The sequence below is a fragment of the Columba livia genome, chromosome 7 (genome assembly GCF_036013475.1).
Source record: "Columba livia isolate bColLiv1 breed racing homer chromosome 7, bColLiv1.pat.W.v2, whole genome shotgun sequence".
Taxonomy (NCBI): domain Eukaryota; kingdom Metazoa; phylum Chordata; class Aves; order Columbiformes; family Columbidae; genus Columba; species Columba livia.
The window spans coordinates 20,550,290-20,573,581 of NC_088608.1; the positions used below are offsets into that span (position 1 = coordinate 20,550,290).

Genomic DNA, 23,292 nt, shown 5'->3' on the forward strand with positions numbered 1-23,292 from the left:
CCATTGAGAGCTGACTTCAAGGTTTGATGAGAAAGTAGCACTTTATATCCATTACCATAGCATTATTTGTGTTTTGCCTTGTTTCCTGATTGGAATACTGCAGGGGCTTAGAACTTCAGATATTAATAACAAATCTCTTACTCAAGGAAGGTGCCTTAGAGAATAGAAAACCGCAAAGTTATCATGAAGCATCTGTGTTTACACTTACTTTTAAGTGCATTGTAGTTAAATTGTTGTCCCTATTCTGGAGGGTGGATTTAGTGGTGATAGGGTTTGGGGGTGTTTCTGTTTGGTGGTTTGTGGGGTGTTTATTTTGTTTTGTTTGTTCTTGTTGTATTTCCATGCTTTCCTTTATAATTTGAAACATGACAGCCTTCACATCTTTGAAGCAACGGGGCTGTATGCATATACAGCTAGAATTTAGGATTCTGATTGTTTCACGTTTGCTACGGAAGCTACTTGTTAATGGTTCAAAGAGAATGCATTATTTTTGGGCAAAGCATATGATTCCCGACACTTTAACTCTCTCACTTCTCATCTTACAGCTGTGACCCCATCTAAAAATAAATTTCCCTTGTATCTCTCATATTTAAATTAAAGGTAAGGTTTATTCCAGTATTCATTGCTATGCATCTTTCTGATCTTTGTCTCTTCTTCTGTGCGCCCCATAAATGTTTTCTTGTCCTGCATCTACTCCCGTCTCAGTTCTTCTCTTTATTTGCTCTCCTCTGGTTAGTTTCCACCCCTGCTTTGAAAAAAGCTGTCTGTCCATGTGTGATGTTCTCCAGAGCTGCTGGTGGCAAAGGTAGATCTGAAATTTCTGTCTTGAGGTTTATCCATCACCGCCCAGCTCTTGTGTGCAGAAGATGCAGCAACTGAAATAGAGAGGAAACAAGGTCTTTTGCCCCTCTTCAGTGTGGTACAGTGCATAGCAACTCTGTCCTTCAGATGGGCTGCTTTTCCATTGCACTTTTATTGAAGAACAGTGGTAAGAGCATTACAGACTCCTAACTTAGCTTTCAAAATGCTATTTAAATGTAAAAGCAGCCATGGGGAAGGCCTGCTGAGTGTAGTGGTATGTAGGAAGACAGGTTTGGGCCAGGAAGGGTGTTAAAGTTGATCCTAATATTATCAAGGATCTGTCTCAGCTTGGTGGTAAAAGAATATGTTGGTCATCTTAATCGCAAAACTCTCAAAGTGATTAGTAAGAAAAATCATAGCTTCTTCCACGTTTTCTTTCTACACAGTCCTGTATCCATACCAGGAAATAGTTGCTGAAAAATGGTTTGGAAATAACCCAAGTATATTGACTAAGAAAATGACATCTGCTAAATAATCTGTCATCCTCTCTCAGGACTCAGACTAGAACACAGCATGATGAGAAACCAAATGCAGAGAAGGAGATATCTGTTAAACCAAGGATGTTGCCAGCTATGTAGGCCATAAAGTGATTCACAGAGCAAGGATAAGGTAACCTTGATTTCAGCCCTCTGTTTACAGTGCTTTGTATGCAATCTCCAACAGACTTTTGCTTCCCTTGAATACCTGTGGCTGACTTTAGACCTTGACCGGAACAGGAAGGTGTTATTATGGATTGTTGTTTGATTTTATTTTCGTTTGTTTATGGTGGTGGCCCTCTGTCTTGGGGAAGGCTTGTTGGGATGAAGTGCCAAGGCACTAGCTTCCAGCATCTTAACTTTCGTTCTTGTTGATATAGTTAATTGTAGAGATTCCAAATACAAAGCTAGATTAGTTCATCTTTATATATAAATAATCTTTGGAGTCCAGGTGTTACCACTTGCATCTGGCCTTCTCTTTCAGGGTTGTATTAACTTCAACTGGGGCTCCTGTTAATCTCTCCCAAAGCTTTGGGCACATGGGCTGGTAAATCCTGAGTCATACGTGAAAAAATGAGATTACAATGGTCAGGGATTTTCATGATCCCTGCCCAATCACTTCCTACAATTTCCTGTGAAACGTCCTGGAGTACATACATCAGATTAGCTGTCTCTCTTGGAAAATTAGCATTTGCTCTTCTACATGAATTTTAATGTAAAGAGTGCATTAATTTTGTGAAACTGTATTACATGCATAAAGAGACCTTTGTCACATAGTCTTATTTGATTGTTTGCATACTGGCAAGGTCTGCTGGTGTTGTAAGTCACAGTTTGTTTGAGGGTGGTCAGACTGATTTATACCAGTTGAGGATCTATATTACTCTCTAATGTGACTGATTTACATACAAAGGTTCTGAATCTGAACTGCTAATATAAATTAGAAATAGAGCTTCTACTGAGTTCTGGTGTTACATCAGCATAAAACTTCTTTGAATGATGAGAAATTATGTGTCATTATGTAGAGTCACTTGTAGCCATCCGATTGCTGTTTTAGCAATTAAGAAACAAAAACCATTCAATCTGCACACCTAGATAGAAATAAAGGCTCTATATATAAAAATAAAATTATTATTTTTTTAATTCCAGTTTTCTTTCTTCGACTAAGTACCACGTTTGCCCCTTGCCCCTTTGTTTTTTTCAGGACTGGGTAGTGTTTGTGCAGCCATGGAGCATTGTTCTGTCTTAAAATCTCAAACACAGAAGGTTAGTTAGAGTTTGATGTTAACTACAAAGACTTAGGCTTTCTTGACAGAGTAAGACCTGGGCCTCTGCTCCATTGTGGTGTGAGGCGATCAGTCAGTCAGAGGGATGACGCGACAGCCTCTCTTCTCTTCCCTCGGTCCCGTTTGAACAAGAGCATCTCTAATACTGGCTAGAGCTGTCAGGTCTAGTACCCAGTGGCAGGCTATTGGTAAGCACCTTATGGACAGCTTGCTTGTGTCCTGTCCTGGTTCTGCTCCAGCACAAAGCTACTTTGTGGTGGAGAAGGTGGTCTGATGCATCTGTGCAGTGGTTGTAGCTCCTTTTAACATGTGTAGGGTGGTCTGGAAGGAGTATTCCTAACAGGTACTGTGCTGCAGCAGTGGTGTTGTCAGTCCAAGTGGCAAGTAGCTTAACACAAACTCAGGTGTTCTATGTAAACGACAGTCCTGCCAGAGTTGCAATATAAGCATCTATTAAGAGCTACGTTGAGTACACACAAACAGAAAAAGTGTCATCCTTAATGACCATGATATTTGCTGCATGTTGTGATTTTGTGATTTAGAGAATACAACTGGAGGGGTGTGTGTGTACATTTGAATATTAAATAGGTTTTAATGATGACCTCCAAGACTGTCCCAACAAGTCTCCTACTCTGCTTCACAACAGAGTGCTCTTTCTGCTTTGCCTGGTAGTGCTGCAGGTATTTATTTACATTAAATGGCATAAAGAGGCCTCTGAATGAGTACACTTGCATAACAAATAGCAAAATGGGGCACACTGGATACACTCTGTGTTTTCTTACAGTTCCCCTTTAACCAAATTCTCTTCAAGTGAAGGCTTGGCAAGTGTCTCCCCTCAGCTTTGACCACAGAAGAGCAGTTATCAACCAAAAAGCTTCATTTCAGGAGTGGGCTCTGCATCCTCCAGCCTGTCAGGCAGTGATTGGAAGTATACTGGTCTGGTCTTGCTGTTCATGTTGAAAGAGCAAGGCTTCTGGCTTCAGGAGGTCTGACTTTGAGTGTTACAGTAAAGCAGAGGACTGAAAATTAGTGTGCTCATGTTCTCTGCTGATGATTTTGACTGATCTATTATGTAGTCTTAGGGCCTGGGATCCTTTTATGATGTGATTTTAAGAACAGTAACTGCTGCTTGCTTCTAAAATGTTTTCACATTGTTTAATGAGAACTGTCACAAATAGCAAAAAGCTTTCAGAACTTGCTGCAAGGTGAGGTGTTCTGCTGAGCTCCTAAACCTCCTTCCCCTTGGACAGTTTATGGTCTTACAGGTGCAGTTGCATCTGTTCTGGAATAACTTCAGAATGTGGCTGCGATACATGAGGATAGAGAGGAAGGAAGATGGAAAATTTCATGTTCACACCTGAGTTTTCTGGGATACTTTCCTCCCAGTCTCCTAAATAAGACTGAGGTCCCAGTGACTGACAGTTGCCATTAACTCTATGAAGCATCCACTTCTGAAGGAGAGCCATTAATCAGTCTCATTCCTGCTTTGATGAGGAGAGACATGAAACAAGATAAAATTAACTACAAAACATGCAGAACTTGTGGGAATCCTTATTGGAGATCTGCTTTAGGGCACCCCAATCTTGAAAAAAGGTACTTGGAGCTATAAGCTTTAGTAGCCACTGTGGATTGGGCTCTTGCTTTTTGACACTTTCTTAAATACTGTTTTGCCTGGAAATTTTCTAGCATATTACCTAAAAGAAATGAAATAAATACTCTTCATGGTAGGAAAGTGCAAACTGTTGACCATCCTAATTTTAATGGTTTTCTCTTGCTTTGCCATGCATTTACAGTGTGCCTAAAAGATCATACCTTCATTCCTTACCTCTAAAATTGTATTGAAAATATTGTAATAATGGTGATGATGATATATTTGCCTGTTTGAAAGGGTGTTTTGAGATGCAGGTCTGTAAAGGGATCTTAATACGTGTGAACAGTTGAGAAAGGTCTGAGTAATAACACGACAGCTGTGTAGCTGTCTGTGTGTAATACGGCTGTGTAAAGCAGAAGGAGATGCTGATGCTTTTCCATAGAAGCAGCATAACGCTTGGCATGGAGATCCGTGGGCAGAGGGGTGCTGCTGTGTGCAGCAGTGCTCTGTACCAAAGGGACGTGTCCTCTTTATTCTGCTAAAAAGAAATAAAATTTGGAATACATTACAATCTGTATTTTGATACTGCTTTTGAACACCTAAATGCTGTTTAGGACAGGGTAATCAGAAGGTAGTATTTACGAAGTTATTGTCCTATAATCATAATTTTAATGAAGGACTTGGTTTACTCTTAGGCTTTATTTATGCTAATAGTACACTACTGCAGTGTACTTCAGTTCTCAGCTCATAGATTTGGGTTTAGATCTTGATCGTGCAGCTAGGTTATTTGTGGTACAAATGAAATAGTGATAAAATGTCAGTTCTTTTGGTCTTACTGCAGAACTGAGTGATTTTGGTGTTTCAAAGCCTTTTAACTGTGTTAAAATAATGAGTAATAAAAACAGAAGTTGGAATACTTCTGTGCCATCGATAAGTATTTGCATCTCAAATGACAGATCACAACAAGTCAACCTCCTCGTTTGTGAGTAACGCAAATAATTTTTGTGGAGACGCAGTGCAGCAACCACATGGCTTGTGATATGACAATCTGCTGCTCTTCAGTATCTTGAAACTTCTATTGCTTAGTTGGAACTTAAAGTTTAGGGAATTAATTACTCCCCAGATTCCTCCTGTACTCGCTAGGTAAAATTATTAGTGGAGAGGCTGAGGGCTAGAGAGGGCTGAAAATTCTTAAGAAGAAATGAAATACTTTTTTGTTTGTTTGTTTTTAAAGTACACAGTAGAAAGCCATAGTGTTTGTATCATTGCAATCCCTTCCCACACAGAAAGGTGTAGCATGCCCAGGTTCCACCCTCACCTTCTGGCAGAATCTTTAATAAACACATATAACAAATAAGAAAGGAGGTGCCAGCTGGCTAACGTGACCCAGAATGATTACAGATTGATATCTGTCTCTGCTGATGGCATCCAGAAATCTGCCATTTGTGAGAGACAGCACTCTTGCTACTCTTTCCAAATTAAGTCAATAATAACCTTCCAGGTTTGGCTGGAAAATGTAGGTACTGTTACTTCTGTCAGACCCTCATCATTCACTAGAGCCCTGGATGGTCAGTGAGACCAGGAACACCAGAAGGAAATACAGGAGGTGTGTATAAAACTTTCAGTAGAGGAGGTGATTTCCAATTTTAGAAGTTACAAATAGTATTTAAATGAGCCAATTTCTGTCTGCTGAACTGAGAGCTCCAAGGCCAGAGGAATCACAGCTTGGCATGAGATGAGGCAACATACCTTAGTGTATCAGTATAGCCCAGAAGAATAGGAAATCTTGAAGATGGAGCAAATAGGTGAAATTTGAGTCTGATGAGCCTTTTGTGGGGACAAATACTGTTATATGCAAAGAGTTCTCTGAAGTGGACTCTAGCATTTTCTTTGAACTGGAAAGAGCCCATTGCAACTGCCTACCAAACTCTGCTTTTGACAAACCAAGAAGACTGATAGAGGAATTCTTGATCTGAAGATAGAGAGCATTTTCAATCAGCTAGGTGAGGCATCCTTCGTATCCTTAGGCTACTACGGTACAAAAATGACTGCTTAAATAATCTAGGGAAATTTACTGTGTGCTGCTTTGATGACTTGATTAGCAATAAAGATTTATTTTCTGACATGAAAAATAATTGTTCTTGCTTTATGCTCTACTGTAAGGGAGGATGTGTGTGTGGGTGTGTGCCTGTGTGAGAGAGAAAAATGGTAAAGTTCTCTAGTAACCCAGAACAGCTGCGATTGCCTGGATCATCTAGAAGCACAAGATGTTTTCAGCAATTAATTTATAGACTTAGCAGATGTTCGTTATGGCGAGAACCCAATAAAGGACAAGAGCTGTTCTCTGCAAGACTGGTAGTATGTTTTCCCAATAGCTGAGGCTTAGGAAAGAAATCCACAACTTCTATTTCCTTATTGAGAAACTCCTGTTTTGTAATGGAGATTTTCTGTTAAGTTTCTAATTAGAATACCAGTCATATGATGCTTTAATGATATAACAATCGTAATTTAAACAATTGAAAAATTTTGCTTTCTTTACTCAATACAGTTTGAGGGTTCTTGAGAGCTGTTGTTGAATTGAATAAAGCTCTAGTTTGGGTAGCTTTTTAAATAAATGCCAGAAAAAGTAATTTCCAGCTTGATTTTTTGAGTACACTGAAATTTCAGCTGGTAGTTTAAAAATAAGCTTTGTTTCATATAAGAAGCAAAGCTAGTTGACAATGCTCTTCTGATAGCCATCTATATATGATACTAGTTTCTGATTGAATTGTGGAACAAAAAAATCATACTTCTCCAAATGAAGCTGATCAAATTATTGTACAATTTATCTATTGAACAGGATGGGGAAAAAAAAAACCCTTCTGAATCTCAGTTTGCTTTTTTCATCCTAGTAAAGTATTTAAAAAACGAAAAATAAAGGAAGTATCATTTGGGTAAATATAGACATTCTATCTGACCTGTGTTGAAAGGATTAATATAAAATGAATTTTTGAATTTTTATAGAAGCAAAAGATCTCTATTAGACCATCAAGCATGAGCACTGCTCAAGAAGGATTGAGTGTTAAGGTACAGACTTCAAAAGAGAGTATTGGCTTTGCTTGGAGTGAGTCAAAGTATGCTGGACAGTGCTATGTGACTGTGTAGTGGTTCCAGAATGTTTTTAGCTTGACAGTTTCCTCTTAAATGCCTGGTTTTGCTACTGTGCTTTGTCCAGATTCTCATATCCACCTCAATAATTCTGACACTGCCATTTCTTTACTTACCTTCTGATCCAGTAGACATCAAGCAGAGCTTGTTAGGTTGCATTTTGCGTCTCATTTGTTCCCTACTCTTAATATGTCACTGTCAAAAAAACAAATAAACAAAAAAACCAACCCATCAACCAAAAAGAAACCCCCAAACCTTTTCCTCAGGATTTCTATAGCTGTTTATCTAAGGTATTGAGGCAGTAATTATTTATGGCTTGCTGAGTTAAGGGTGAAAAAATACCCAAGGCTCTGAAAGTTCAACAGTGACTGCTACAGATCAGAGCCAGCTCAGAAACAAAGGCCAGATGGGGCTGATGTAGATGAGTTATGAGTAGCATAGCCTTGGCTTCAAAGGAATTTAGCCAAGGGCAGGAAGGGTGAAGGCAAAGACACATCGGAGATAAAGGCTCCCCATGCATGTTCTTGTATTTAGGATGTGTTCTGTGTAGTCTGCTGCTCAGCTGTATACTATGCTTCAAATGGCTTTTCTGGTTGGTCTGTGATAGTCCTGGGTTTACTGGTGAGAGAAAAAGTCTTTACTATTATAACAGAAACTCCACCGAGCACCTGTGTGGAAAGAGAAATTATGACAATTTCCATTAAAATTCATGCTAAAATGGCTGTAGACTGGTTGTGTATTTTGTCAGCCAGGTCTGCAAGTGCCACATTCCACAATGGCTTTTCCATCAAAGCAAATGAATGAGACAGTTCTGCCTACCAGCCACAGGCTCCCCTGGCCCAGCGCTACTTCCCCCCTGCAGTCAGCAGGGCACCCCAGTCCACCTTGCAGGGGACGCAGCAGCGTCCCAGCCCACTGTCACCATGTCCTCAGAGAGGACACTTGCCTTTCAGAATGGGGACTGGTTCTTCCACCCAGCCCTTGGGGCATGCCAGTGTTCCCCCAGCCTTCAGCTGTCAGCACAGCGACCTGGGGCACTCAGCGTGTGGAGGCTGTGGAATGTGACCTGTCAAACCAGTTGGCTTGGCCCTCACTGCAGTAAGTCAGGAAGCTGATTTCTTTGCCTTCTTGCAGTAACTTGTCAAGCAGCATATTGCGTGTGGTTGAAATTGAGTTGGAGAGTGATTTGTTTTAGTATTTGGCTGATGCAGAACTGCGTATCTTTGGATTTTGGATATTTTTTTTTTAAATGACGAAACCAAATGCCTTCTGTCTGTGTGCAACAGAAGGAGAGAAATGAATAAAAATGAGTAAGCTGAAATTGGACCAACTTGGTCTCTATGTTTGATGAAGATTAAAAAAAGAACGCTTAATGCCTTTGTGACAGTGAATATATGAATTGCAGTATGAGTGTTTTTTTCCTAAAATATAATTAATTAAAACATACACAGGGTCACTAGTAGATACAAAAACTAGTATTACAGTTACTCTTTGAAAATCTAGTGTTAAAATGGAGATATTTATGAGGTTTCTAAAACTGTTAACTCACAAAGCTGTAGAAAATACACTAGCAAGATGTAATTAAAAGCAGCGGATGCTATAGTGGTTTTGCTGCAAGCGCAGCAAAAGCACAGCAATTCCTCTATTTTTGACTCTTTCCAGCCTACCTTTGTCTGCCTCTTGTCCCCCTCCCTCTCTCCCATTTTATTTTTTAACAAGCATTGTTGTTTGCCTGCTAATGGACCCTAGTAGCCCTGAGTACATACACTCTAGGATTAGGATTTGTGAATTGGAAAGACTGTAACAATTTAATTTTTCCCCCTTCTACCTGTAGTTGCATCGATGACCCCCCTGGTATGTACCAGGCAGAAGTAATTTGAGACCTGCATGACAGGTCTGTTGCAGTCTTATTAATTGATTTCTTCAATAAATACTGAAGGCTGAAGGGGAGGAGGGCTGGGGAGGAATAGCAGTGAGGCTGACTAGCAAAAGATTTGACCTAGTTTTTTCAATCTGCATGGCTCTGCAGACAGATTTGGTTATAAATCTGCCTCTTTAGAAGAGCTTTTATTTATTTATTTTTGCTCCTTGCGTGCACAGCTGCATTTAAAATAAATGTTCAAATTTGGTGGGTTAAAATGTGAAATTTTGTAATCATTGGGGAATGTGCATGTACGGCGAGGATGTAAGGGAAGGCACCTACTTCTGCAGCTTTGCTGTGGGGGTTTCTGCTTTCTGCCCTGTCCCTCCATCATTTTCTTTTCTGTGTATTTGATAGCTGTGTGACATTACATGCTTGGTTTTCTGTCCTGTCTGTGGTATTACAACTCCTGTGTGAAAGAATTCGTGTGATGCTGCTTTGTACACAGTGCTGAACAGGGCTAAAAGACTCTTTTTTTTTTTCCAAGTTTTTAGTAACATCTCTAAGCTAAGTGTTTTTCCTTCTTATTTGTATTTATATCAACTAGTTCTGGCCTTTGCTTGGTTTACTTGTTTGTTTATTTTTCTTCCCTTACTTAGCAGTGAAAGACCAGGGATTACTACTAAATATTGTGATAGCATGGGAATTCATGACAGGCTGACAGTCAGTGCTTTGACTTTCCAGGTGCTCTGGATAAACCATACAACAGACATCTGAAAGGGGATATTCAGTCCCTGAGTAGGTATATGTATAATGTTTGTCTTCTGATGTTTGATCACAGAGAAGTTTCCTTCTAGACGTGTTTGTTAACTAAAGTGCAGGGCTCCGTTGTTGATTGACAAGGGTTTTGCCTGTTCTGAGTTCTTTAATAACTGGTTTTGTTCTTGAACCACATGCATTTGCTGCAGGAAAACCATACCCAACTGAATGCCAGGGAACTGACATCTATGTCTGAAGCTGCTCTGAGATGTAGCTGGAACTGCATCAGGAGGCTGCATAAACCCATCCTTCCCGGTTACACCCTGGCTTCCTACCCTCCCTGGCCTGAGGCTGTTTTTCACCCAGCCACAGGCAGTAGTGCTGAAGCACAGCTGCATACAGCTTTATTGTTTCTCACTGTTTGCTCCTGATCTCCACTCCCTGATGGCTCTGGCTGTGGCTTCAATGTTGGTTCTTTCCTGCTGGAGAGGCTCTTGAAGAGGGCAAGAGTTTCCAGCTCTCAGTCAGCAAGGAGGGGGCTGCAGTGGTGGGGAATGAGCGAAGCAAAGGTGGTGCTTCGACCAGGGGATGTTCTGTAGGCTTCACAGGAACTCCTCAGAGGTTGCCTCTCTCTCTTTAGTTGGCCTGTATGTGTCAGTCAACCATACTCACCCACGACAGGCCTGGAAAAGGATAATCTTGGCATGCTGCTGTGACCTTGGTGAAACGACATTCCCCAGCCCTCCTTGGTTTTACACATGCTTCTTTCTGAAGCTGAAAAGATATCCCCACAGGTAGAAACTGATCTTGCAGTGGAGCAAATTCACCACCATTTCCTCTTCTAAAGTAAAATCTGTGAGTACGCTGTAGTTCTGGGCATTCTGAGGATATTTGCTTTTCTTTACATTCCTGGCAGTGGGTGTGGAGGCAGTGGTCGTGCTCTTTGGGAGCCAGCCTGTGCCAGTAATATTTCTCTAGAGGATGGTGACTGACATGCATGTCAAGAAAGTGGCTGTCAGCCCAGGAGGTGCCCACTTGCGGGAGCTGCTTTGAGTATCCTTCTGAGGAATTGTATCTGCTGGCCAGACATTTCCAGGCCCACTCTAAGGGAGCTACAGTCTTGGGCTATGATACTTCCTCATATATCCTGGATATAGCTGTCATGTCTAATTTGTTCTCAAGGGAAGGCAGAGTTTGATCTATAATTCCGTGTAAAGTTGGTAATTACCAAGTGTTCTCAATGCTTGCAAAGCCTTGCTGAAGTCAAAGCGCTGTGCAGATACTTTAGTGAGGTGCATGCTGAATGTTTCGGAGTCTGTGCAACAGGGGAGTGTGAGGGTCTTAGCAGCACACTGTCTGAGTTCGTGTGGTGGGCTATAAATGCTCGTATTTGCCCGGGCAAGCAGGCTGTTTTTGCAGGTTTTCAAAATAAGTCCCACAGCAATTCCTGCCCAGGTGTTTCCCCACCCTGTTCATCTCCTCCTTTCTTTCTCCTCTTGCAAGTGTACAGCACTGCACAGTTCAAATGCATCAATATATTATGGCTAATCTCTAACCCAGCTGGCTGAGAGACTGGCTGTCGCTTCCATTTGAGCTGGCAGAACAGCACACTAGATACCACGCTAAATAGCTTTCATGCTTTTTCTGATGAGCTGTCCTGTGATTCCCCACGTGCAACAGAATGCTCAGTTTACTGCAGTACCTGAGGCAGTGGGACAAGCTCTAAAGAACTATGGATGAGGTGATCCCCAGAGAGGCAGCGTGTTTGCGTCTCTGTTCTGCTGGGTGGGTTTTGGTGGTTGGGTTGGCTTAACCTGCGCCTTCAGGAGCATCCACATTGCTGCCCTGATCAAGCTGTAACCTCATATTGCTTGGTCACACTTTATTTTAAAGGAAGAATGTTCTTCCTTTTGACTTTTTCAATATACTAGGTAAGAACTGTTACTTGTTGACCAGTCTTAGGAACCATGTTTCTTCCCATTTGAAAAAGAAAACTTATGGTCTACAATTGATTAGTTGTTTTTTTTTTCTAATTCTGTCTAAAAAACTTCTATAATGACATGATTATAATTCACATGAGTTCCCAATTTTGGTTATTAGTTTCTGTTTTTACATTCTAATAGAAGGTACTACACCAAGTCAGAGCAGGATCCAGTTCCTCTGTAATGTGGCGGTTGTGGTGTGCAGAAAAAGCTGCTTTTATCCCAAGCAGCATGTGCTGTGGTGTGTTAAAAACAAATAAATAAGCAAGACAATTTTAATGATCCCAAGGAGATGAAAAGACATAGCACCCTACACAGAAATACTAAGAGTAACAAATACTTGCCACTTTAAAAAGCTTTAAGTAACTATTATCTTACAAGTATTTTGTGACCTGCCAGGACAGATGGGTTCTCTGCCTGGTTTTCAGCACTGGGAATTTGTCTACTTTTTTTTCCCGAAGTCTAATAGAAAAAGAGCCGCCTCTTGCATTGCCATCTTAGCATCACTTGCTTATGTCATCTGATAGCAATCACTGGGGGACAACGTTACGGCGGCTGGCTGGTGTCCGTGCCCCTCACCAGCATGTCGTGCCCCAGGGCTCCCTTCCCTGATGGCTGTTCCTGGCTGCAGCAGCCCCGGGAGTCACTTCCAAAGTAGCGCTTGGGTGATCCAGTCGCAAATCCTATTATTTGTTAATAGGATTTGTTCTTGCACTGCTTTGTCTGATCACTAATTGTTTATCGCATATTAGGAGTACAATGAGATGCCTGTCAGCTGTGTTATGAGCATTTTGTGTGCAAGACTCATTGTTTGCCTGCAATGCCAGGTTTTGCTTTGGGGAAAGCCTCAGTATGGAAGGCAGAAGACAAAGGCTCTGCATTTCAAATGCTGCAGCATATCCTGCACTCCAGTAGGTGCTGCTTTCTCCTCTCCCCAATAGACAGTGGGGTGCATAGAGGGTCAGTAAGCTCATCTGTGCTTGTGGATGCAGAGCCACAGCTGCCTTCCAGATTGCCTCCCTGCCTTTCCAAAAGAGTGCCCTACTGAGGTGGCAATCAAACAGGAAAGCATTAAGAAAATTGAGAAATAATTTGAAATAAAATAGAAAGGCGAAGGTCAAAAATGTACAGGAAGGCTTGGGAGCTAGTGATAACTAGTTGCTTTGTTTCTTCATTTAATGTTTTGGTCAATCTGGATGGTATTTAATGATCATACAATGCAGGTAGAAACTACTTCTCAAAAGGGTCCTGCAGCTGGTTTTTGATGTTTCAGGTGCCAGCATTTGTATCGGTATTTTTACAACTCTTTTGTTGAAACATGTCTTCCACAAAAACTAATTCATAATAATGATTTTGAATTATAGGTATCATAATACTTTTTTTAATCCCTTTTCTCAGAAGAGAATGCTTTTTAAGAGATACTGAAGTCAGATTTCCAAAGCAGAATCTGAATGAGGTCCTGTGATGGCTTAACCTGAGCTTCTAGAGAGTTCACACGTGGGTCTGTTTACGCCTCAGTTTAGTGTTGCTGTGCTAATGGAGTGAACTGGATCAAGTCAATGATCCAGCTAAAAACTTGATGCTCTCCTGGGGAGGTAGGCAGAGATAGTCTTCAGTTTCTCAAAGACTTCTACTGCTTCTAGGGCTGCAGTAAAGGTGACTAATACCTGCCAGCCAGGATGAAAATTGCTTCATTTTGAAGTTCCCTCAAAAGGTTTGATGATTTTGTGACCTAGCTCTTGGAATGAAAGCCTAAACTCCAAGTCAAACCAACCACCCCTATTTCAAGTTCTTGCAGAAATACAGCCATCTGACTGTGAGGTATCCATGACCTATTCCCTCTTCAAAGGGAATAGTCTTCACCAGAAAAAAAGATCTGGTGTGAGCTTTTGTCATCTCAGAGCAGGAAAGTTCCTGAAACATGTCCTACCTCCTGATGTAGGGAGAAATGGGATTTGCACCAGAGGTACTAGTTTGTCAGTAATAGTGAGGCACACATTTAAATCCTCTGTTGTATGCCAGGACAGCCCACCCACTGTGAAGGAGCCAAACTTGCAAGAGGACAAAGAGGAAGCTTTTGAATATTTCAGAACTTTGTGGTGTGTGCTCTTCTTTCAAGACCTGAAGTTTGTGCCTCTCCCAGGTAGCATGATGACAATGTTCAGCAACAAAGCACGCCTGTAAATCATGCAGACATGCTGTGTCATTTGCTCAAACACAAATGCACACTTGCAGCAGATGGGCAGAAGTTTGGGCATCGCTGGTCATGCAGCACCTGCCCTTGCTCAGGGGCTGGTTGCAGAACCCCTGGAGGAAGGCAGCACAGGGGGGTCCTTGAACCAGACAAGCACTGAAACACTTTGAGGAATTATATATTTTTTTAAATGCTCAATTGAGTATAAAGCATCTTCTATCTTCTGTGCCTTTAAAAAATGCATGCTAACCTGATGTACCTTCATGAGTTTCTGTTCTAGGTGGACAATATAATTTCTCAACATTTCAAACACATTTTAATATTTTCCAGGAAGACATTGCTGAACTGTCCTGTTCTATTCTGTGATTTGGTACAGTCTTTTGTAATATCAGATGGACTGATTGTTGTTCAAGTGATCACTAGGGATTTTTAACTACATCCTTCATTATTTTGTCTCCTGGTAGTAAATAGATCAGAGTAAAGAAAATAAATTAGAATATAAGAGGACATTGATGAGATGAGCTATCACTTAATGACCAAGCTAAGAACTACCATGGAGAAACCTGGAATGGTATTGGCTTTCTAGTGGGCAGGGTTCTGTTATTTATCAAAGTGATTGCTGAGGCTTTTACTTCTTTAGACAGTTGCTCTGAGCTGCGTAGCAACTTTTGGGCCATGTCCAAGTGGCAGATAACTGCAGCTTCCCATTGCATCTTGGAAGCTGCCTTGGTGGATGAAGGAGACCTGCATTAAAAGAGTGCGTACCTGCCAAAAGGCCGGTGGACGGTATGCTCTGGCTATGGCTTTAATGTAGACACGGGTGTTGCTCACAATTTATTTATTTATTTATTTATTTTCCTTGCTCACATATTGAAAATGTCACCAAAGTAAACATTAAAGTAATGCTGCAGGGCCTGGTGGGTTAGAACAGAGTCATTGTATTAGCGTGACCTACTGCAATTTAAAATGTAAATTGTTAATCTTCCTTTTCTGTCTATGTTTTCTTCCTGCCTCTTGTCTGCCTGACATGTAATCCCATTTGGGCTATGCGTCTTTTCGTATATAGATGTTTTATGCCTGGCTCTTTGCTTTGGTTGTCCCAGACTTGCTGAAGTAGCAGTAGGTATTGGCTCTGTATTTTAGGAGGTGGCAGAGGGGAATAGGAGATGAACCTATAAGGTTAGGAATGGCATGCAAAGGGAGCCTTGGGATTGACAGTTTGTTTTTACCCGGTGTGTAAAGGACTGGAGTTGAAACTGGTGGGTGAGAAACTCAAAATGAATGGAGATAGTTGTCTTTACATAGTCTCAATTTACAGTGGGGAGCTTTGCCATAGGGTGCCAAAAGTTCGCATAGGCTCAGTGAGCTACTAGTGCAGCTTGGGGACAGAGGTACAGCTCTTTGGAGACTGCTGTATGCAAAGATGCCTTTTTGGTCTAGAAGATCCCTAAGCCACAGCTTTTTAAAAGTTGGGAGAATATTTTTATCTCCACTGACCTTTACCAGTGGGCTAGGATTTTGGAGACCTGAATTTTACCAGTGACACTGACTCGTGTATCCTGATTTTGATGCGTGCAAGAATGGTGAGAGTGACACCCTCAGCATTGTAACCCCCATACCTTCCCAGCCTTGGTGGTGCTGGCGGAGGGCAGCTGAGAAGAGGCACTGTGTGTGAGAGATGGGGAGACTGGAGTGCATCTCCCCTTCTGTTCTCTTCTCCCTCTGCCTCATCTGCGCTTGGAAAGTTACACAGTGACTAAACTCTTTATTTTTAGACATTACAAAGAAAGAAAACATTAGACAGCTGGCTGCAAAAATGTTTATTTGTGACCTTTCTCTACATTTGTGCAGTTCTTGTTGCTATTCTGGAGGGAGCATGTAGTTCCTCCCTGCTTCAGCTCTTTGGTCTTACAGAGAAGGAACCGAAATGCTTATAACTTTATGCATTAATATTAAAAAATAACCAAATAAATTGCTTCCATGTTTGGAAAACATGGCTACTTCTGTTTGTAAGCTGTTGGCCTTGTTTGTGTCCCATTCTCATAGTAACTTACTAACTGGATCTCATAGTAACTTACTAACTGGACAAGTGACCAGAGTGCTGCTGGTAGAGGCTGTGCTGGCGTATTCCCAGATCAGTGGCTGGACACCCTCTGCTCCACGCAGCCCTGTGGTGAACTAGCCTGCAGCCCGAGATGGGCTCCTCCCTACCCTTTCCATGTGTGAAAGGGTCAAATAGGTTTGTCGGCTCAGTGAGGTGAAAGGGTTTAGCAGTGTGTGTGACCGGGGCTGGAGTCGGGGTGGTGATCAAGCAGGGTCTGGCCTGCAGCTTGTGATGGGAGCTAGCAGGTGTGCAAAGGTAACTCAAGCCAAACAGATGTTGCTGGTCCTGGTTTTTGTGATTGGGGAATAATCTCAGGAAAAAGGGGGTATTTTTGACTTTGCACAGTGGGGAGATGTGACTTTTAGACATGTATGTTCAGTCAAAACAAATAAGACAGGACAATAATAAATGTGAGAAATCTAGCTGCAAAAAAAACACCCCAGTTTTACAGTAATTGAATGATATGGGTCAGTCATATCAATCATGTTCCTTAAGAGTAACTGTGTAGGACAAAGCATTTTGCAATACTGCTGTTGAGTAATGGGTATAATTTGTTTTATTTACTTAAAATGGTGTGTGTTAGCACTACACTGACTGGTAAGCCTGCAAGCTGAAATACAGCTACTAAATCCTTTTTTTTTTTAATCACAGCTACCTTTCACAGATTGTTGACTAAAGTAAAACTTTCTATTTTATGAAAATACTCTTGGATGGAAGCTCTTGAGTCCCTTATTGCCCCCATGCACATTACTATGACCAAATTTTGTTCTCTAAAACCGATCTGTACAAAAGCATTTTTTAACTTGCATAGCATCCGAAGTAGGAAAAACACTTGATGCTGAATACTCTTTTGCTAGAGCAATGTGCTGAATTTAAAGGGCAGTTTGCTTCACAGCTGAAGAATTACTAAAACATTTTTGAAGGTGAAGCATTGCTGTTGTGAGCGCAGATGGAGCGGTTTTATGCAGCTAATATGTGTCCATGTCAGGACTCCTATTGCATCAAGTGTTACAGGTGTAGTGCTATTCTTTAGCCTGCCTTTTATATTCATCTTTGATATATTAAAGGAAAGAATATTTTTCTGTCGAAAAGCAGAAAAATGCATGAGAGTGGTGCTGTAGCATTAGAAGGGCTGTGAGGGTATGTGAGCACTGGCGACTGGTATTCTAGGGGGCATCAGACTGATGGAGGGAGCCCAATGGAACCCATGTGTCGTGATGCATCGGCTGCTGCCACCACAGGCTTCTGGGGTTCTGCCCACACTAGATCCTGGCAAACACCTGCACTTCATAAAGTATTGGACTGCGCCTCCTTCTTTGAGATGAGCAGCTTCTCATTCCACACCATTAGTTCCACCATCCCTTGGCACTGCAGGCTGCTGCCAGCCATGCTCCTGGGGGCTGGGGATTGTAACAGATGCCTTTTCTACTGCCAGTTTGATGTGTACTTTTTTTTTTTTATGAGGGATGAGCAATGCCCTTTGTTAGGGAGAACTTCAGATAGCTTCTCAGCCCTTTGTTTAAGAGATAGTAGGACACTGGTGATCAATGTGGGGTTGTTTGGTTCAGTTTTTGTTGGATGGTTTTGGGTTTTTTGAAGTCTGTTAATGAAACTTGGAATATTTTGTAGAAATGCTGAGGTCAAAAATGTGTTGGGTTGCTGAAAAGGTTTCTCAGGTCAAAATATTAATCAGAAGCTTTCAAAACCTTTGGGGAAAGAAAAGCAAACAAAACACACAAGCAAACCAAAACAAAGTACTGATTTTTCAGCAATCTTTTTACCCTTCTAGTGAGTGTGATAATTTGAACCAAAGAAAAGACGAAGTCGTAGGACTGTTAAGATTTTTTTGCCTTTTTAAAAAATTAGTGACACAAGTAACTTCTGAATTAAGTAGGTCAGCTATACAAAAATAACAAATTCAGCAGTTGTTTTTGGATGTTGTGGCAGTAAATCTGTTGAGCATCTGCTCAGAAACAAGTCTCTTCTGCTTTCACTAGTCCTTGTAGTTTGAGAAAATTTAGATTGTTTCTGTTTAAAAAACAGAAAGCACTGTCCTACAAGTTAGACAATTGTAATCATAAATCCCTGGAACAATCTGTGTTTAGAGAGCATAAAATAGATGAGCTGGGAAAATTTGTTCTGCAGTCTTTTAAAAAGGGAGCCAGACTCTTCTAAACTGATCTGGGCACCTCTTTAGCACAGAGGGGAGGTTTTGCTGGTTTAAAGTGCCTTCCCTGGTATTTTAAGTATACTGACAGGAAACTCTGAGATTTGTTGGACGTGCCTAATTTGCAGGAATAGCGTGCTTGTGGTTTTTTTTGTTACGGAGCTCACAGTTGTCTGGTGTTAGCAACATGAGTGGTCTTTTGTGCAGGCACCACTTGAATTATGTCTGTGTCCAAGTGAGTTTTTTACCAGGTTCACAGAGATTCTGTATGTAACCAGACTATACCACTTGGCTCAAACTGGTGTTTGTTAAACTTGGAGATGACTTGGAGATGCTCTGCACACTTCACATTCACTGTAGTTTTCTCAAATTTGTCCATATAGATGCATCCTCAACACAGGAAAGAAAGATTCAAACTTGAATTTTGCACCAGGAAGCGACCAACATAAATGTCTTTGTGGACATGAAAGGCTACAGTAAATATGCATGTTCTCAGTGTTTATGAGGACTTTGTAGCCAGGGTTCTGCCTGATGGCTTAATGAAATTTTTAATCTGCTAGCACAGATCACGTAGGAGCAGTCTCCAGGGTGATTTTGTACACATGCTTTGTGCCAGACTGAGGTACCTTCCCAGAAAACAGATTGGTGGTTAGGGGATGAATGGGCTCCTTAAGTTTTGGGCTGTAAAAAGAGGCTGTTAGTCCTGTCTGTTGGCCCAAAATATGACCTACTTTTGATAAAAATGAAAGACAAAAGGGGATGGTTCAAGAAATGGTCAATAAACATTTTTTTCAAGTGTGACATGTGTGCTAGCCTACCTTTTCTTCCTTGCACTGATGAAAATTTGCAGGTGGCCTTCCGTACTGATGTTGGCTACAAAACAAGTGAGGAAAGATGCTTTCTCTGCTTGAAACACGTCAAGGAAAAAAAGGTTTTCTAGTTTGTGGGAAGTTTTTTGCGGAGCCTGTTGGAAGTCATTGCTTTAACAAGACTCAGGAGGAACAAGAAGGTTGATGCAAAACTAAGAAGTGAAAGTAATAGGTCAAAAAATGAAACTAATTCAGTCTTTGCTTTCAATACTCAGGAAGCGTTTCAAGGTTAAGGAGCAGACAGGTCACTTGTCTCAGTGCACATAGTTTGAAAGTTTTAAATTAAAAATTTATCAGATTTCAGAAACCTTGACATATGGCATTCAAAACGTATAGCATGTGAATGACAGGAAAGCTTTTTAAATCTGATAAAAGTCCATAAATTAAAAAAAAAAAATCTAAGCTTATTCTGTTGGCAGTTATTCCTGGGTTTGAGGCCTAGTAAGACTTCGAGCAGCTCCGTCCCTCACAATGGTGACTTATTTTAGGTATGTCAGTTTTAGATGCAGGAGTATAAAACACCTTTTTACATCAAAGAACCTCATCTTGATTTAGAGTCTCTTGAGTGAATAATCTTGTCCTTATCCTTTAGTAAAGGTAATTTGGCATGTGTTCCATAGCTTTTGTTGCAAATTATATTAGGACCATTAGGACAGTATAGTAAAATGAAGCCTTACACAGTAAGTTGTTATCTTCCTGCAGTAGGGGGAAAAAAATCTGTAGCGGACTTCTCTATTCAGTCAGTCTTTTGCTTCTGCATCCCTGGGCCCCTTTCTTAACAGCTCGTGGGGGTTGAGTTTGGGGGAGCAGAGAGGCTTGTGGGGGTTTGGGGGTTATTTTGTTGTGGTGGTTTTTGGTTGTGTGTTGGGTTTTTTTAGTGGTTTGGTTTTGTGTTTGGTTTTTTTTTTGGCCTGTCTTTTGCTTATTTACCTCAATAAAACTGGAGAAAGGTTCATGGTTTCCAGTTTCTCGGATTGCCGCTGTCTTGTTCTAGAGAGAATTTTGGTGAAATGAAGTGAGTTTCTAAATAGAGCAGAAACATTTGAAATATAAGCACTGCAAAGTAGTGCAATTTTATCACTTCAAAGGGCTTTGGAAGGTGAACATGTATCACTTGCCAGCTAACATCAACAATTATTTCAAGACTGGTATTTCTTAAACTGAAAGGTCAGGATAAGCCATTTAATGTTTTCTTTATATCTCTTCATCCATTAAAAATAGCGTATTTAACTACATGAATCAAATATTCATTAGCCCAGTTAGCTTAATGTTGTGTGGTGTGGGTTTTTATTTTGTTTGGCCCTGTTTGGTAAAAGGGCCTGCAGGAATTTTGGCTTTCCTGTTGTGAGATCAGTGGTGGTTTGAGCGTCTTCAAAGCTGCTGAGAAACTGTCAAACGTGGATTTTCTAGGGGGCAGCCACTGTGGTCAGCTCAGGAATGGCAGATGACCTGCCAGTATGGGAGCACCACATTCACAAGCTGTGTAGGAGAAGACTTAGAGGCGTATTTCCAGTGCTGCAGATGGCTAAAGGGTTGCTATGTATTAGCTTCTGACCGGATTCAGGGCAAAGCTACATGTTGCAAGTAGGGCTGTTTGACTTGTAGTACAGTCCAGAGACTCACTCGCACAAAAAGGATCCTTTAACTTTTCTCCTTCATGTGATACTTAAAATAAAAAAAAAAGCAGACTTTTCTAGTGCTAATGAACATCAGCCTCCGAGGATTATGAGAGTCAATGCTAACATTTCTAGGTAACTCTGGGATTAAAATTCTCTAATTTGTCAATATGAAAAGCAGTAAGCTAAAAGGGGTACATGGTGATTAATTAGTAAGGCTCAAATAGCCAGTAAAGGAGAAGAGAAAAAGCTCTCTGAGTCAGTGGGGACATTTTCCTTTTTTAGTAGAGGTCAGTTTATCAGGGATACATGTTTAGTTGATGTGCTCAGGATGGTTTGTGCTCATTGCGGATCTGACCTGTTCATATTTCCGAAGATAAACTTTTGCAGGGTGTGGAGTGCCTAGGAAGTGGAACCAGCATATTTTTAAGCTGTAATTTTATGGATGTGAGGAAGTAAATGTCTAGTCTGGAGTGGTGGGAGCGGCTTCTGAAGAGTCCGGGTTTGAGGTTTGGTTTTCCCTGTGTTGATGGCTGGGTGGAGTCCTTGTCTCCCTCTACCCAGCGCTGCACCTGCCGCGATTGCTGCACAGAGCAAGGGCTGCCCAGCTGGGGTTCACCTGCCTCTGCTGGGACCACGTTAACTTTTACTTGTTTGTTTTGTAACTTCTCCTTTTTCTACTCATTCATCTGTTGTAGTAACAGCTGACTTTGTCTAGTTGGCATTTGTTAAAAGGAAAGTGGGAAACCCAAAAGGATGCTTGTTCTTGATCAAATTTATGTACTCCTAGTGAAATGGTGCCCCTTTTTATGCTCTGGGGGAGGTGGGGGATCATTTTGCAAAGGGTTTCTTGACCATTTGTAGAGGAAAATCTGATTGCTGAGTTTGGGGTGGAGTATGAGGCCTTGCTGTCACTGTTGTAAATAACCTATTTGAGAAAAACAGACAAGATCCAAAATGCAAGCCAATGCCTGCCTTTGGGGGTGCAGGATGCTCAGAAGTGCTTGTGGCCTTCAGGCTGCTGTTGTGGGTTCAGGGCCAGCAGAGGCCCAGCATGTTCCACAGGGATGCTCTGCCGTGTTATCCACGGTGGATGGCTGTGGGCTTTTGGGTTTTAAAGTGGCTTTAGATTGTGAATGAGGAAGCTGCCTGTAAAAAGGTTCTTGAATTCTGAGTTTAATTCCCTTGTTTATGTTGGTCTTTCATCTCTAGATGCAGAATAGATGGGGCTGCATTCAGCAAAAAATGCTTGTCTTTTAGTTTCTGTATAATCGAATGGCTCCTTTCAGTGGTGCTGAACGATAGGATGAGGGGCAACAGGCACAAACTGAAGCACAGGAGGTTCCATCTGAATATGAGGAAAAACTTCTTTACTTTGAGGGTGCCAGAGCCTGGGAACAGGCTGCCCAGAGAGGTTGTGGAGTCTCCATCTCTGGAGACATTCAAACCCACCTGGACACATTCCTGTGTGATCTGCTCTGGGTGACCCTGCTTTAGCAGGTGGGTTGGACTAGGTGATCTCCAGAGGTCCCTTCCAACCCCAACCATTGTGTGATTCTGTGAAGGTCAGCTTTCAGTTCAGGTGTACTGGAATCCATTGAAAAAGAGGTATTAGTGTAGTGTTTGTTCAGATTTACATGTTTTAAAGGGAAAAGCTGGCAATATACTAAATTCTGCTCTCCTTACTCTTTCACAATAGTTCTTCCCTCATAACTGCAGTATGTTATGCAATAAATAGTCCTGTGGGTTTCAGTAAGACTGCTGGGGGAATTGAATACTACAGTATTAGCGGAAGTGGAAAAAATGAATAGTGCTTTTAAGAAGTGCAGCATTTGGCAAAATGTTCATAGTTTGTGCACGTATCAAACATTAATTCTGTTTTGTTTACTTATGAATCTATTTAAATTCTTACAGAAAACTTGCAGTGAGAATTATGTTAAGGGTGCTTTTATAACACCTGGTGTGACATTTGGGATCCTATCGATTAAGTTCTACTTTAAAATTCTATTTTAACCTTTAGAAACAGTTTTCCTACTGCAAAATATAGCCTGAACTCAGTAAGTTTTTGTATGAAAAGTAAAAAAATACCTCAAATTTTACCAATTGCATCAAGGGCAATCCCATGGACATTGAATTGGTGGTCAGACTTGCTCAGTATTGCAAGCATGTAAAATGTTTCTGTTCAAAACTGCTCTATTTTACTTGAGTGTCCTACTAGGAATTAACAATTCATTGAAGGGATATTTTTTTTAAAGGTTGTTTTTTTTTAAAAAAAAAAAAAAGTGGAAAATGATTAGAAGAGCATATCAGGAGAGAGACTTTTGTGGGGTTATTTTAAAAACTTTCCGTGTCTCTTCCTCCCAGACTTAGCTGGCCAAGATC

General features: G+C 41.1%; 1 protein-coding gene across 4 annotated transcripts in view; it reads left to right on the top strand.

Moving 5' to 3' along the window:
• CERS6 (ceramide synthase 6) overlaps window positions 1-23,292 on the top strand; it is a 120,243-nt gene that overhangs the window by 11,480 nt on the left and 85,471 nt on the right. The gene's annotated exons all lie outside the window — the stretch shown is intronic.